General features: G+C 42.2%; 1 protein-coding gene across 38 annotated transcripts in view; it reads left to right on the top strand.

The window, feature by feature from the left end:
- Positions 1 to 14,164, top strand: part of FHOD3 (formin homology 2 domain containing 3) — a 514,139-nt gene that overhangs the window by 361,127 nt on the left and 138,848 nt on the right. The window lies entirely within an intron of this gene.

The raw sequence follows: 14,164 nt of genomic DNA, 5'->3' as shown, positions 1-14,164 counted from the left end.
ACAGACTGTGCCAAACCAGGTGGTGGGCCACATTTGGCTCACAGGCTTGCCAACCCCTGTTCTAATGGGCTGGGTTTCTTGAGGGAAGTTGATGTGGAATGCCAGAGATGACAGAGAGGAGTATGTGGCTAAGACAGAAGAACCCATCCTGCCCTTGGAGAGGACTGTTAGGGAACAGTGTCCTCTAGTCCAGGGTTATAGCTAGGAATATTCCATGAAGACGTGGAAGCTGTTCGCTGATGGCCGCTCATGAGTTGTCACTGGATTATTTAGGGGGTTGCAGAAAGCAGTGATGTGTCAGACGAGGGGACATAGAGAGCCAGTAGGGAGGAGGGCGTGTGGTGATGACTCCAGGAAAGGTTGGGCTGCTCGGGGAGGGAGACTGGGATCAGTCCCTGTGGTGCCAAGGGGCAGTCGTCTTCAACCAGAAGTCTTCAACCTGCCATCTGTTGTAAATTCCATGAAGGTGGTAGTACCCTCCCCATTTTACAGATGAGGAAACTGAGGCACAGAGTGGTTAAAAAACTTGCCCCAGATCTCACAGGTGGTAAGTGGCATAGCTGAGTTTGAACCCAAACCAGATTTTAGTAGTCCAGAGCCTGTACTCAGTCAAACATCCCTGGAACTAGTCTCTGAACCTATAGAACATGTTCTGTGGTGACAAGCTTTTTCTCTTTTGAGGATGAATTAGAGAAAGCAAAAAATCTTTCATAACAAATGTCCCCTGGAACTTGGTCAAACTACTAAGCTGTGTTGCTTATAGTCACTGTTAGAGTCTGATCCTGAGATAATCATAGTGGTTTGCTTGTTTTTCTCATAAATTGGCACTGGAGACAGTTCCTAACGAGGAGTTCTGAAAGTGTGCAGAGTAATATCTGCCAACACCGGAACAGCCCTCCCAGTTAATCATAGCTAGCCAGCGATAATCTTGGTGAGGGGAGCAGGAAGGAAGGTATAGAGAGCCAAAGTTCATGGTTAACAGGAAGCCACTGTTAACTATCAGTTATTGGAGGCTTAGCTGTCCTCATGTTTGGGGGGATCATACTTGATGTGCACCAATTAGTGGCCCAGTGGGTGATGGGAAGAAGGTAGCCAAGCCTTGAGGCTGGGCCTCCAGGGTGGGGGGTGGAGGGAGGTATTCAGAGAGGGTGTGGCTTTCTATTTTCCTGTGGGAGTGGAAAAGAGTGTTGACACCTTTCCACCAGTCACAGGAACCAGTGGACAGATGGGAGAGTCTATGAAACAGTGCAGGGTGGTAAAGCGACCTTCCTGAGTTTTGACAGGAAGGAGGCATATTTGGATGCCGAGTTCCAAGGCAGTGCTGTGCTCTCCAGTCGGTCTCATGCCTTGTGCACAGGGCTTCACTGCCAGGTCTTATAGATTCCACTCCCTTGTTAGCTGCAGCAATACTTCTGTCTTTCTTGGAAGTAGTTGGCAATGAACAATCAATTCGCAAGGTGGAAAACCTATTACATAACTGGTAGTGTTACAGAGTCCAAGCTTGCCACAATAGCCCAATAAATTGAGAGACAGGGTGTTGGGGTAAGGAATAGTGATTTTATTGGGAAGGCCAGCAGACAGAGAAGATGGTGGAATGGTGTCTCAAAGAGCCTTCTTACCTGAATTAGAATTCAGGCTTCTTTTATACTAAAAAGGGAGAGGGTATGACTGGTTGTTGCTGACTTCTTGGTGCTGGCCAGATGGAGGGGGTGTGATAATCCTTTGTTCTTATAGCTGTCCACCTAGGTCTGGTCATGATGTTGCTGGAAACCTCCAACAAGACAAATGTTTCTCTATTCTGCAACTTTTTTATATCTACGTAAATGAAAATTGTTATACCTTTAATGTATAATCTCCCAAGCCTGGGAGGCAAAGCTATGTGGATGGACTACCCTGTATTATTTCAGGCAATAGACAACATTCTTTTACAAAAAGTATGGTATGCTTAACTGCATAGTTAAGCACAGGCAACCGAGCACAAAGGTTAAAGCTAAAGGACTAGATTCTATGCATAGTTGGGTTTGTTCACTGTTACAGTAGGTGTTGCATAATTGGTGTTAACCTACAAAATTTATAACTCAGATGACCTCAGTCCTGGATCCTGGGGAACATTTGGCCAAATGCAGTATAGGAGCAGCCTCTGAGGTTATTGAGGGCACAGACATGACTTTCTCGGCTACAGTCCTCGCTTCCTCCCCAGGCTTGGCCTCAGTCTCCTCCTCGGTAAACTCAAGGTGATGATGCCTCCTTGATAGAATGGCAGGTGAGTCAAGAGAGGCAGTGCAAATGTGTGATTAGCCCAGTGTTATTACAGTCACTACATGCCCTGGAGCTTTCTGGTGTATTGTTCTATTAAAGAAGGTAATTGTTAAATTGTTAGAGAAGCAATGGACGAGAAGGTTCTGTGAACTGGCTTGAACATGCTAGAGGATTTCACAACTAGATTAACAACAACTGGTACCATGAGCAGCAAGTAGCTACTTGGGTAGGTTTATCTGATGATAATGATTCACTGTAAATGGGATTCACCAGCAAGGGATGTGACTTCTGCAGGTAGATGTGACTAGAATACAGCCAGTGATTCCAATTTAACATTTAATCTCCAGGAAGCCCTTTGTGGTCTCTCGAGTATTGAACAGCAAAGGGTGTTCAAAGGGTGTTCAGCAAAGGAGGGAACATGGCTTTGGTGGGAGGTGGGGTGGGAGGCAAAGGGGCATGAACTTGGAGTTGAGAGAACCTGCACCAAGAAAGGACAGAAGCCAAAGGTATGAGGGAGTGGTTACTCTGCAAAGCTTCCTTCTGATTTCTGTGACAGCACTTCTGGTTTCTCAGAAGGTTCTCTGTGACCAGATTACATATTTCTTTGGGGGTTTGGACTTTGCTGCATGAAATTTGGGGATTTTTCTAGATTCTGATTTCTAGATTTTAGATTTCTAGATTCTGAAGACAACAGCAAAACCGTAAAAATGAACAGAGCTACTGATGAATTTTAAGTGAGAAAGTGAGATCGAGGTGGTGTTTCAGCCAGACCCCTCTGGGAACAGCACCGAGAGTGCATGGGAGGAGAGCAGACAGCAAACAGGGAACTGGGGGGGCCCGGGCCTCACCCTGGAGAGAGGTGGAGGGCCCGACAGGGAGAAGGGGAAGTAGCAGAAGGTGATGCGGTATAGGATGGATATCAGTTGTGGGAAGGTGAGTGGATTATGTGGTGGGAAAGAAGAAAGCATTTGGGGGTGATCCCCAGACAGCCAGTTACTTAGGGTCATGAGATGGCTGTCAGGCCACCGAGTAAGCTGTGGGCATTTTCAGTTTGAGATGTCTGGGTCACAAGTAGAACTTCCCGTAGGCAGTTGGATAGGCATGAACTGAAACTCACTTCATGCAGGTGAGGGGTGAAGCCTGGGCTTAGACCCACCCCCCCACCCCCAGTAACCCAGGGAAAACAAACCACATGAGTAGAGAAGTGAAAGGATAAAGTGTAGAGTTGTCATCTCATGGAAGTCTGAAACTGAGAAGGTGACTTACTTCCTGAGTCAATGAACCTTGACCTTGGTCGTCTTCAAATGAGAATGCTTCTCAAGCCAGAGTAGCCTTATTTGGTGTGATGTTGCAGGAAGGGGCAAGCCCTTTGCTATGGGAATGGTGAACACACCTCAAAGAAAAGGAAAGATTCTTGTTTCTAGTTAAGTCTTTGACTTGCTTCAAGAATTTTCTTCTTTTGGTGTCAAGCTGGCTTGCCCTTGACCTGTGCAAACGCCCCATTTCCTGTAGTATACACATTCCCATCTGTGTCCTGACTGTTCACAGTCCTTTCTGGTAGAGTTGATTTTGTTGGCCGTTCACACAGGTATGGGGGTTGAGGGGGCCCTTCTGTAGAGCAAGCATCTCTCTCTTTAAATCCCTGATAATTCCAGGATCCCTTTGGATATGGAGCAGGGGCTTTGTAATGATTACTAAGCTGAGCTGATTAAATCCTGTTGTGGAAGGAGGAATGAGCATATCTCTGACAGGAGTCTATAGAGGGAGCCTGGTAGTAAGTTTTTTGAATGAGCAGGGAAATATAAAATCCTGAAAATGTAGGCTGAGGAGGGCATATCTGGCATGGCAAAAAAAAAAAAAAAAAAGGAGTGTAGAGTGGGCAGAGATGAATGCTGGGGAAGCGTTTTGCAAGGAGCTCCTTGGGAATGAACTCTGGAAGCTGATAAGGAGAGATCCAAAGAAAGGGAGACCTGGCCTAATGTCATTTTTATCTCACACACGTGCTCAGTGAGCTGACAGTGGTCACAGGAACATCATATTCATGTTGAGAAAACACTGATTTCTAAAGCAATTAATGTTGAGCTTTCCGAGCCTGATGAGAATGAACATGAGCCATCGTTGTGGTCCAGGCTGGTCTATGTCAGGGTGTCACTGATTCTTCTCATGGTGGAATGGAGTCTCAGTGTGATGGGCAAAGGGTCAGAGCTGGTAGACACCTTTACACCTGAATACATGAAAAGAATCTGAAAGAAGGAGATTCATGCTTCTTCCAGTCCTTAAAGGGAAGAGGCATTTATTTCCAACCACAAAGAAACGATCACTCTGAAACACTCTGCCAAGCCTGTGCTTGGCGTCCTTGCTGTTTCTAAAAGGTCACAGAGAATTCCAGTCTTCCTCCATCCTAGTTTCTGTTCTGCTCTCTCAGGCCTCTAAGAGACGTTTAAGGCAATTAGATAGTATCTCTGGCTTGGAATAAAGTTTTTTCTAGAACATAAAATCAAAGCACCCACAAAAGAAAGTAGTGAAGCACCCCACAGTCTGTAGTTTTCACTGAATTGATTCGTTTTACTCCTAAATAAGCCTGCAACTAGGCTACTAATTGTGTTTTTTCTACTGATATTTATGCTGTGCAGACTGGAATTCTATTATATTCAACTTCTCCATGTTTTCACCAGAAATAATGTGCTGGATCCATTAGTATTTTATTCTAAAGCAAAATAGCAAAATAATGGCATATGCATTAAGGTTCTGGTTGGTTGGTTGGCCAGTTACTAGGTATATTCAGTATCCATGGCCTGTGTTTAATGCTCTTTCTAAACTCTGAGTGTTACAGAGACAATAAATATTTTCCTGTCTAACTTTGGGTTCTCACTATGGAAACATCAGAGCAACAGCGGAGCTTAGATGCCTTTTCATTCTCTTGGCTGGCAAAAATTCTTTTGAGGGAAGTGTCTTCTTTTTTGGTGGATAACAAACCTCTGTTTTTGAATGAAATCACTGCTCCAGTTGGTTGGAGATACGTCTTAACTGATTAAGATCACTAATTGGAAAATTTTAAATCTCTTCTTGGGGCCTTGGTAGCCTAGAAACAGCCTTGAAGTGAATAGAAAGTGTGAGTCATTGGGAGGCTAAGTTCAGACTCCAGTGGAAGTGTTTGCTGAGGGATGCAGATGGAGCCCAAGGGGGCACTTTGTCTGATATAAATTTAACACGCTGTTTCTTTTTCTGTTTGTTTTTAAAATGTAAAGTTTAATTTTTTATTGTAGTAAAATATATATAACGTGAAAGTTGCCATTTTAATCATTGTTAATTTTACAAATTAGTGGCAATAATCACATTCATAGTAACACACTATTTCCATGAAATACTTTTTCATCTAAAATTAACATGGCATATGCATTTTGTAGAACTAAATAGGGCTTTTAAAACGCCTGCATCTTATCTAAACCTTAATACAGAGCTTTCTAATGAGTTGCCACAAAGGATCACACCTATGTCAAGACACTGATTTCCCCTCCAGGCAACCAGGCAGGTCCAGGGTGACAGGGGCGCTGGGCAGGCCTCCCATCCCTTACTCTGGTGGCTGTGTCGTAGTTGGTCTTGTCTGAGCCCTGTGCAAGAAGGACCAAGAAGCCCCATCCAAGGCACTATTGCTTAGGTGGAAACATGCAGTGATGGAGGAGCCATGAAGCCCATTTGGATCCTGCTTTGAGTTCATGGCATCAGCAGTTCCTCCTGGCAGGTTGTGTGATCTCGCCCTCTCTGGACTTTGACTTTCTTATCTGCAACAGGGGGAGATATCCAAGTCATCTCCCAGTTCTTGCCACTCTGTCTGTTGACCATCCATAGCAAGTGTCTCCAGGCTGAGCACCATGTGAGGTTCATAGGGCCAAAAATCTCCAACAGGCAGTGAGTACTCAGACAGGCTGTCCTTGTGGACTGGGTCCACTAGACAAACAGAGCAGGAGGAGTAACTCCAGGCAGAGAGAATGGGTCCTTCGAGGACCCCCAGCTGAAATGCCCATGGAGTTGTGTGGACAGCTCAATAGACTGATTAAAACTAGGGTGGGGAAGTTGAAAGGAGAGTGGGAGATGAAGTTGATGAGATGATGGGGGTATTTGCTGGGCAAGTTGGACTTCACCCTTAGGTTAGTGTATACATGTTGGAGCAGGAGAGGGTCGTGTGCAAAGTCCCATCTTATCTTCTGGTCATTTCCTACTTGGCCAACAGCACTGCAGAAGTTTTTCTTATTTGAATACTTCCTGGTACAATTGATGTCTTTCTCCCCCACAGACCTGTAAACTTTAAGGGTGAGAACCTCTATTAACCACTATACCCCAGCATCTTGCACATAATAAATGCTCATTAAATAATTGTTGGGTAAGTGGAGAGAGAACTCTTGCCCCTTAGTTACACTTTTTTACTTTTAAAAAATGTCTGTATTGTTACTTGTGGTAAATCTCTGTACCTTCTGCCCAAATTTGCTATGAAAATCAAACAGCTCTAAAAAATCTGTTTAAAAAATTCCAATTGTTCAGAATTGAATTAATCATAGTCCTTAGTTCATGGTACGTTGGCATCATTGGCCCATGTGTGTCCCTCTCCTAGTTTATTTTATGTAAAATTTACTTATTAATATAAAGAATATCCATGAGACTACAGTCTAGCTAGAAACCCAAGGCCTTACCCTTAACTTACTATGAACTTCCAACTTTCAAATCTCTGAACCTGGGTAACTAGCACTCTTAAATATTGTTTAGCATTGTCTTATGGGTTTATTGTTGCTTTTACTATTATCAGGTATGTATATACATATTATATATAAAACAATAGTATGTTATATAATTTTGCCTTTTTGAACTTTATAAAAAGTGTTATCATATTGGAGTGTCTCCTTGCAGTTGTTTTCTTCAGTCTACATTATGCTTTCAGTGTTCTTCCATATTGTCACGTGATACAGAAGTCTTCCATTTCCTCTGCTTGGAATATACCAGAATATATTTACTGTTTTTCCCATTGGGGAGCATTTGTGTTGTTTACATTTTTGTCAGTTATAAACAGCACTGCTGAGAATATTCTCAGACTCATATCCTGTGCACATGCTTTGGCTTCCCCAGGGTTTCTCAGTCTTGGTACTGTTAACATTTGGAACCAAATATGTCTTTGCTGTGTAGGGCTGCCTCGTGCCTTGTAGGATGCAGCATCTAAACCTAAATGTCTCCCAACATCAAAACATGTCCCATGGAGGACAGAATTACCTGGTTCAGAACCACTGCCCTAGGCTATAGCAGTCTGCTTCTAGGTGATGTGAATCACATTTATGATATGGATTGTCTACCTTGACAAGATAGTGCCGGTTACTTTGCAGAGTGGTTATACTAATGCACACTCTTATCAACAGTATATGAGAGCCAGTTGATCTGTATGCTCTTCAGTGCTTGATATTATCTTCAGACTTGTTAATTTTGCCAAGCAGATAAAAAATGTTATCTCATTGCAGTTCTGATTGATTTATATTAAACTCTGGGTTTCAGATATCACTGCATACAGATTTATTGGCCATGATCATGTATTTTGCTCACTTTTATAGTTGTATTTTTACTATTTTTTTAAAAATATTTTTTCATATTCTTGATATGAATTGTGTGTTAGTCGCTCAGTCGTGTCCAACTCTCTTGATCCCGTGGACTGTAGCCTGCCGGGCTCCTCTGTCCATGAAATTCTCCAGGCATGAATACTGGAGTGTGTTGCCTGTTCTGAATGTGTTGCTTTAGCTCTTCCACTTCCTGATTGCTTTGGTCTTAGAATATGCTTTAATGCTGTTTTAAATGTGCCTGTTGTACTTTTAAAACATCTCTGCAACATCCGTTTTCCTTTCTGTTTGTTTTTTGAAGTCTGAGGAACATGACATCAGCCTGAGACCCAAACTTGGGGAAATTGCTTTGGCTTTGAAGGAAACTGTGCCCTGCAGAATTGGTCTCTCTGTGGGCTGGTTGCTTTTCTCATGTGAAGAGGGTGGACTCCAGTCTGGGACTGTGTATGGTAAAAGGGAAACCACCTGATGGGTGCAGAACAACTCCTCATCAATTGCAAACAAGCAAAATACCCCTAGAGGTATTTGAAACCCAGAGGCCAAAGACCCAGAATGCCTTAGTACAGTATAAACAAAATTAGATTATCTTTTAAGAGAAAATTCAAATAAAAGCAAAATTGTCTGATCTGTTTCTTTAGTCTCAAGTATTATCTGCATAAAATATCATTCTGTTTGACTAATTCCACTAGGATGAAACTAAATAAAATCAAGCATAGAAAATCTGATGTCCTTCGAGAGGGCATTTCCTTCTCCATGGGTTTGAGTTGTTGGGCACAGCCAGCACTTTGACCATGGAACTTCTTGGAAGTGGGTTTCCTGAATGAGTCATTGTGCTGCCTGTCCTTGGTCCTGCTCTGCCACTCATGATAGTAAAGCTGTAATGTGCACAAGTCACTGGAAGATTTATTGCAGGATCAGGCGATGTTGAGTCCAAAGAGGAAACAGGTTGGGATGTAGATCAGAATTGCTGTCAAGGAGATCAAACCAGTCAATCCTAAAGGAAATCAACCCTGGATATTCACTGGAAGGACTGCTGCTGAAGCTGAAGCTCCAGTATTTAGACCACCTGAGGCAAAAAGCTGACTCACTGGAAAAGACCTTGATACTGGGAAAGATTGAAGACAGGAGGAGAGGGGGACAACAGAGGATGAGATGGTTGGATGGCATCAGCAGCTCAACACACATGAGTTTGAGCAAGCTCCGGGAGGTGGTGAAGGACAGGGAAGCCTGGCATGCTGCAGTCCATGGGGATGCAGAGTTGGACATGACTAAGCGACTGAACAACAGCAATACATCTTTAGGACAGCTACATGCAAGAGAGAAGGATCAAAAATGCATGGTTTGCACAGGTGGAAATTATAAAGGGGAAGGCGTTGCTATCTGCCTGTGGTTGGGAATGCTTTGCAGAGTACTGTGACCTCTTCCTTAGTGAATCAAGTCGAGTTCTGAGTATCCATTAGTGGGGGATGGTAGAGATTTCCTAAGAAGACCTCAAAGTCAGTGATGATGATGATAGAGCTAATAGCTGAAGCAAATTGATTAGTTCACTATATACCACTCCTTTTCAAAATGCTTTACATGTTAACCCAATCCTTCTAGAAGGCAGGTACCATTGATATCCTAAATTGGGATGAGGACAGTGGGGCCCAAGGTCACATAACTGGTGAATTATGAAGCTGGTGTATAACAAAACGTAGGCAGCTTGGCTCTGAACCTCTCCAGCTGCAGAAGACTTTGCTTATAAATGACTGCAGCACCTGGGGGAGCAAATGAAATCAAGTTATTTTGAAGGGAGGTGCTCCGTGTTTTGTGTTTAAGAGGAGAGGCTCATTGGTTGGCAAGATAGAGATATGTGGGTTCTGGGCAGACCAGAAGTTATAACATTTGCAAATTCCTCATCTAGCTGAGGGAAGATGGCCTCTGGCTGAAGGTTGAGGGTACAGTTTTTAACTTGGCTGCTGTTAGAGCAGAAAAGGACTGCCAAGAAAAAAGGACTGTGGTTTGTGAGGGTGAGCTTTACCAGACTCAGAAGGACAGATGAGGTGTGCTTACTTGTGGCTTGTGGCATTACAGGAGAAATCCTGTCTTCACCATTTCACTGGCCTCGTTTCTGACAGAGACACCCCTCAATCCAGGTATGAGACATATAACCATAGGATTAAATCAGTGCTTCTTTCTTCTTTTCCTGCCACATGTAATCAGTCACTAAGTTCAGCCATGTCTGTTTCAAGCTTTTTTGGATCCATCTCTTTTTCTTTAGCCTCACAGCTGTCACCCTCTTTGCCCTACCTCTTTATGAGACTTGCATAACCTGATCAGCACATTTTAAGAAAGAGGAATTATTGATCAACCTATTCCCAGAAGATATATGTAAAAAAATTCTTAATAATTTTGTAATCAAGATACTTCAGTTAAAAAATTCTTAATAAAAAATTAACAAATAGAATCAAGATGTTTATATTCAAAAAAGGATAACATAACAAATTTATTCCTGTTATGCAAGGTTGGTTTAACATTTTAAAAAGCAATGTAATTCATTCCATTTACAGAGAAAAAGGGGAAAATCATATGATTATCTTGGTGAATGGAAAGAAAGCATTTGATAGACTTCAGCACTCATATATGGCAAAAGTTCTTAGTAAACAGGAAAACTTCTTTGATCTGATAAAGAATACTTACAAAAAATATAGGAAAAAGCTCATATTTCCTCTTGATATTTGAGACAATGAAAGGATGCTTAGTATCATCATTTCAATGTAATATTGCAGTTCCTAGCCAGTGTAATAAGGGAAGAAAAAGAAAAGCATGAGAATTGGAGCAAATTAAATACAGCTTATTATTTATGGGCTTCCCAGGTGATGCTAATGGTAAAGAACCCACCTGCCAATGCAGGAGACATAAGAGATGTGGGTTCAATCCCTGTGTCAGGAAGACTCCCTGGAGGAGGAAATGGAAACTCACTCCAGTATTCTTGCCTGGAGAATCCCATGGACAGAAGAGCAGGCTACAGTCCATGGGGTTGCAAAAAGTTGGACACAGCTTAGTGACTGAACAACAACAATGGTAGAATTCAATTTTATATTTAGAAATAAATTTAAAGAAAATACATCAGACCTGTACTGAAAATTTCAAGCTTTAAAAGAAATTAAAGAATATTGGAATAAAGTTTGATGTAAATAAAGGTTATACCATAATCGTGGATTGGCAGACTCAATATGTGTAGTTGTCAGTTCTCCAAATTTGTGTGTTAATTCAATACACTCCTAATTAGTAGTCCATCAAGATTTTTGTGGAAAGTGACAAGCTGATTCAAAAGTTTTATGAAAGTATAAAGGGCCAAGGACTTACATGTTGAGTGTCAAGATCTATCATAAAACTTGTGTAATTCATATAGTGTTCAAAGATGTTCTCAAAGGTAGAAAAACTGACTAATGGTGAGAAAAAGTCCAGAAACCCACAGATATATACCTGATTCATGAGAAAGATGATACTAACTTGAAGAAAATACGGCCTTTTTACTAAATGGTTCTTGGCCAATTGCCTATCTATGTAGGCAAAAAAAAAAATGTATCTGAATCCTATCTCATATGATGCACAAAATAAATTATGGATAAACATCAAATCTAAATATGAAAGGTCATATAATAAAACTTTTAGAGGGACATATAAGAGACTACCTTTAAGACTTTGGTGTAAGCAAAAACAATTTAGAACCGAACAAAAAAACACTAACCCTCAAAGGTTAGTGTGGATCACAACAAACTGGAAAATTCTTCAAGAGATAGGAATACCAGACCACTTTACCTGCCTCCTGAGAAATCTGTATGCAGGTCAAGAAGCAACAGTTAGAACTGGACATGGAACAACAGACTGTTTCCAAATTGGCAAAGGAGTATGTCAAGGCTCTATATTGTCACCCTACCTATTTAACTTATATGCGGAGTACATCATGGGAAATGCTGGGCTGGATGAAGCACAAGCTGGAATCAAGATTGCTGGGAGAAATATCAATAACCTCAGATATGCAGATGACACCATCCTTATGGCAGAAAGTGAAGAACTACAGAGCCTCTTGATGAAAGTGAAAGAGGGGAGTGAAAAAGTTGGCCTAAAGCTCAACATTTGGAAAACTCAGATCATGGCATCCGGTCCCATCCCTTCATGGAAAATAGATGGGAAAACAATGGAAACAGTGACTGACTTTATTTGCTTGGGCTCCAAAATCACTGGAAATGGTGACTCCAGCCATGAAATTAAAAGATGCTTCCTCCTTGGAAGAAAAGTTATGACTAACCTAGAAAGCATATTAAAAAGCAGAGACATTACTTTGCCAACAAAGGTCCATCTAGTCAAAGCTATGGTTTTTCCAGTGGTCATGTATGGACATGAGAGTTGCACTATAAAGCAAGCTGAGCACTGAAGAATTGATGCTTTTGAGCTGTGGTGTTGGAGAAGACTCTTGAGAGTCCCTTGGAGTGTAAGGAGATCCAACCAGTCCATCCTAAAGGAAATCAGTCCTGAATATTCATTGGAAGGACTGATGCTGAAGCTGAAACTCCAATACTTTGGCTACCTGATGGGAAGAACTGACTCATTGGAAAAGACCTTGATGCTGGGAAAGCTTGAAGGCAGGAGGAGAAGGGGATGACAGAAGATGATGGTTGGATGGCATCACCAACTCGATGGGCATGAGTTTGAGCAAGCTCTAGGAGTTGGTGATGGACAGGAAATCCTGGAGTGCTGCAGTCCATGGAGTCACAAAGAGTCAGACACGAACTTTGTGACTGAAAACAGTTCAGTTCATACTGAACTGATCAAAGGAAAAACTGATAAATGGGGTCCAATTAAGATAAAGAACTGCATTAGTCATCAGGGAAAGCGAACTGAAGCTACAGTGAGACCTCACCCTCAGAGTAGATGGAAAAATGAAATAGGCAAAGATATCAAATCTTGGCAATGATGTGGGGACAACCAGAATGCTCATATACTATTTATGGGAATGTAAATTCATTCATTCATTTAAAAAATTGTTTGACAGTTTCTAATAAAGATGTGCTTAAGCATATCTTATGACCAAAAACACTAAAAAAATTCTACTACAGTGTCCATAACAGCCCTATACAAAGTAACCCCAAACTGAAAAGTACCTGATTAGCATCAACAGTAGAATGGATAACTAAATTATGGTGTATTCATGTGAGAGAATGGCATACAGCCACAAGAGAGAATGATCTTCAAATACATGTAGCCGTATAGATGATTTGCGCAAGTGTAATGTTGAACAAAGGAAGCTGGATACAGTATGATTCCTTTAGATGGAGAATAAAATCAGGCAAGGCTGACCTGTGCTATTTGAGGTAGAGGAGGGAAGCAATTAAACAGGAGCTTTGAAGGAATGCTGATTACATGGATGTGTCTTTTGTGAAACCTCAGTGATTCATGTGCTTATCTGTGTATATTTTATATTTCAGTAAAAAGTAAAAACCATGAGTAAAGGACAAGTGGGGCAAAAGAGTTAAAGATCTTGGCAAAATGATGGTGCAGTGAGGATGGTCAGTTTATGAGGACTGAGGGCAAGAAGGAACTGGGGAGGACATTCTTCCTCTAGGAAATAGAGGAGGACGCTGAGGTTGCAGAAGAGTTAAGGTGGGAGGAGAGAAATGAGAAATTTGGAGGATAGGGGCTTGTGGTTGAGGAGAGGGGGCTGAAGGTGTAGAAGTTTGGGTGTAAGTTTTCCAAGGTGGGCTAGTTCAGTGTGATAGTGAGGTCCAGCATGTGGGGGCTGAAGTGAACAAAGATAGAGGTCATTGGAGTCCAGTTGGTTCAGTCCCTTTGGCAAGGGATTAAAAAGCCCTCAGCGTGTTCCATGTGGATGGTGACATAAGTCACACGTTGACAGAATTTAGAGGCCAAGGAGGGAAATGAATCAGTTATCACAGTCTGCCCTTGTGTAGCTGCAAGAACAAAACTCAAACGATCTTAAGTGCAAATGAGAAGTTACTATCTTCTGTTAGTGAAGCTTCACAAGTATTTTAGATCCAAGAATTAAAACTGTCATGGGGACTGCTTTCTCCTCTCCCTCCCTGTCCCCCCCTTCCCATATCTCTCTCTCCAACTCTGCTGTTCCTGGACCATCATCAGTCACAGGCAGCCCTCCTCCACTCAACTTAGGGTGTCCTTGTACCTTCTTGTCCCTGAAGGCACCAGGAGAAATCCCAGGGGTGGCCTGGATGGATTCCACCCGGGCCATGTGTTAACTCTTGAAATGGGGGGTATCCACCCCCCACCCCCAGACACACTGACTGAGAATG

This window comes from Giraffa tippelskirchi, chromosome 14 (assembly GCF_054371585.1).
Source record: "Giraffa tippelskirchi isolate mGirTip1 chromosome 14, T2T-mGirTip1v1.2.pri, whole genome shotgun sequence".
Classification (NCBI taxonomy): domain Eukaryota; kingdom Metazoa; phylum Chordata; class Mammalia; order Artiodactyla; family Giraffidae; genus Giraffa; species Giraffa tippelskirchi.
Note: the sequence above shows the minus strand (reverse complement) of the source record. Positions and strands in the feature narration are given on the sequence as shown.